Source organism: Rhagoletis pomonella, unplaced genomic scaffold, assembly GCF_013731165.1.
Source record: "Rhagoletis pomonella isolate Grant_MI unplaced genomic scaffold, Rhpom_1.0 Rhpom_scaffold_00003, whole genome shotgun sequence".
Taxonomy (NCBI): domain Eukaryota; kingdom Metazoa; phylum Arthropoda; class Insecta; order Diptera; family Tephritidae; genus Rhagoletis; species Rhagoletis pomonella.
The window spans coordinates 37,832,733-37,836,163 of NW_023458557.1; positions in this window are offsets into that span (position 1 = coordinate 37,832,733).

Here is a 3,431-nt window from a genome sequence, read left to right on the forward strand (position 1 = left end):
TCAAATAAAACAGGGCATGAATAAATCGTTTCGTACTTGGTAAGTTTAGTCATTTTCGAACTAGTTCGGTTTCTGTCAGGAAATTCTATTTGTAAACTAGTATTTTTCCTGACTATTAATTAATCCCAACGGCTTTTTACCCTCCATTCCCGCCCAACCGACACGAGGGGCGCAGTCCGCATGACGTACGGAACCTTTTTTTTTTGTTAATTTTTTGATGCCGAGTAGTGGAAACAGGAGTTTGTTAAGTGTCGAGATCTAAAACTATTCAGCTACAGAATCAAATTCATCAGCTGACTGGATATGCTAAAGATAGTATTTCAATTATTGGGAGTGGAAATAATAGTTTTCTTTATAGTAAAAATCGAGTCCGATACGTCAAACGTGCTGGAATGACAGTTAGAATCTTGACATAAACCACGGAATGATTCGTTTAGTTCAAAATTAGTTTTGCATGGCTTTAAAAATAGAGGTCGAAAGTGTCTTGACAATTTACATCAAGCCTGTCATTAATTTTACGATAAATATTATGTCTAATATTTATATTGTTCATTTCAATTCAAGCTATTCACCTTGTGCAAGTGTTTCACTAATTCATAATCGTTCTCATTTAATTCATTTTTGCTAAATATTGTACTACACTTGTATTGAAGTTTCTCTCCTTTTAGATCGCTGCATTGAATAAACGTGTTTGGTAATTACGTCGAGTCTTTTTTTATTCAACATAATTTTTGGTGCCTCCTGTGAGGACTAAGAACCGTGTGAAAATTAATATATTATAATTTGTACGTAATTTCAAACGATTGCTGCGATATCATTGGATTTAATTCGGATCGCGCAAGATACGTGTACTGCCATAACCACACATTGTATTCTACACTGGTACGTAAACATATATGTAAATGGCAGAAATAAATCTGCGTAAGTTTCATGCATCGGCTATTGCCCGTGCACTGGAGCAAGTGCGGAAAGCGCGCACCGGCGAATTAGATGCATCTAAGGCTGAGCAGCTGCTGAAGTCCGCGAAATCCCATTACGAGCGCATGCTTGCAAACCACGAAGCGCTCCATAGCGCCGCCAAGGAAGAGGAGTGGGATGTGCATGCCGCATGGTGGGATTCGACGGAGGACATGTACAACGAATTATGTGCCAGTCTTATGCGTTGGGGTGTGACTGCTGGTGATTCGTCCGTGGTTCCCAGCAAACCAGATGTCGATTCAATGATGGAATTAAAGCTGGAGCGATTAAATATTCCGACCTTTGACCGCGCATTACATAATTGGTTGACATTTAAGGATGCGTTCGAGACTTTAGTGCACAACCGAGATTTACCCATCGCATACAAGCTCGGTAAATTGCGGCAAGCTGTTCCATCCTCAGCGGTGCCGTTAGTTGGTGGTCTCTACTCTGGCGGTTACGAGGAACTGTGGGCAGCTTTGAAGAGGCGGTATGTCAACCCCAAGCAGTTGGCAGAAATTCATGTGGCGCGTTTCCTTCACCTTTCATTGGCAGCAGATGAATCGGCGAAGTCTTTGCTGAATATAGTGGATGTGGTTAGCGGTTCTTTGCGCGCGTTAGCCGTTAGGAAGTTGCCAGTTCAACAGTGGGATGCACTTACGGTACCTATTGTGGTATCAAAGCTACCTCCGTTAGCAAAGCGCGAGTGGTGCATGCACTGTTCCCCAACGGAATTGTCTAGTTTGTCGGATCTAATGAAATTCTTGGAGCAAAGAGCACAGAGTCTGTCGACCGAGCTTGTTGTCGTCAGCCACAGCGGTCACCAACCGCGCGCACTGTGAAATGCAACATTTCAACAGAGGAAGGGAAGTGTCAGTATTGTCGAGGGGCACATAGGGTCATGCGCTGCCCAACTCTACTGGATTTACCACCGGAGAAGCATTTTGAGTCTCTTAGGAAGTCGGGCCTATGCTTTAATTGTTTGAGGTTGGAGCATGCATCTAAGCAGTGCTCCTCTGGAGGATGTCGTCAATGCGGCCGCAAACACAACACCATATTCTGTCGCGAACTAAAGCCTGCCGCGCCTTCAACAAGGATGGTAGCGGCTACTACCACCACCTCATCGCAGCCGGGTGTACTAGTAGCACCGGCTCAACCTACGTTATGACTATCTGACTCTGTGATTGGATGCCATGCTCAGGGTGACCAGACAATACTACTCGCAACAGCATGCGCATATATTTCTGGTGACAATTCGGAGGAACGACTGGCTAGGATTTTGTGCGACCCTGGATCACAAGTAAGTTTTATTACTGAGCGTTTTGCTAATGCTCTGAGTCTTCGCAGAAGCAGTTATGAGGTCGCGGTCGAGGGCATTGGTGCATTATCCTGTACACGTACAAAGGGCGCTGTGGCAATAACGCTCAAATCAACCCACTCAGAATTTTCTTTGGCAGTTCAAACGTTGGTCATCACATCAATTACTTCAGTGCTGCCAACAGCGCAGATTGATGTGAATCAGTATGGACACTTGGTTGGTCTGCAAATGGCAGACCCACAGTTTGGTACTCCGGGAAGAATTGACCTTCTATTAGGACGTCGTTTGGGGTCTCATTTTGGAAGGAGACACTATCAGAGGTGGTCACAATGAGCCACATGCTCAACTTACGCGTCTGGGTTGGGTCATTTTCGGGCCAGCCTCCGCGAATTCGACCAGCTGTCCATGCTTACGCTCGTATGGTGCCCATATTTTGAAAGAGTCTCGGTTGGATGAGATTGTCAGCCGCTTTTGGGAGCTCGACGGGGGGCCTTATGTCGACCGTATGGCTGATGACGAATGTGAGCACTTATTTTCAATGACTCACTCACGAACACCAGAAGGGCGTTACATGGTGCGCTGACCAATACGATCTAATGCTCCGCCACTAGGCGACTCTTACTAAAGTGCTTTACAACAATTTTATCGCTTGGAGCGCCGCCTTGCCTCCGATATACAAATGCGTACCCAATATGTGGAGTTTATGAGGGAATACATCGACTTAGGGCATATGGGAGCCTTAGGTATCGTCAATGACTCTCCTCGTACATATTACATCCCGCATCACGCCGTGATGGAGAAGTTCCGCGTCGTTTTTAATGCCTCAGCGCCAACGTTAACCGGTGTTTCGCTTAACGATGTACAGCTGGTGGGTCCAACTATTCAAGACTCGCTGATGGATATTATTTTCCGATTTCGTTTGACGTTGAAAAGATGTTTCGCCAGGTGTTAGTGGCACTGGAAGATAGAGATCTTCAACGGATTTTATGGCGTGACTCACCCATCGAGGGAGTTACCATATATCAGCTGAAAACGGTAACATATGGCATGGCGTGCAGCCCATATAATGCGGTGCGATCATTGCGTCAGTGCGCAGTCGACAACTATAACTTGGTGAGCGATCCTAATCAGGCCGATTCGGCGCGCAGTGCCATTC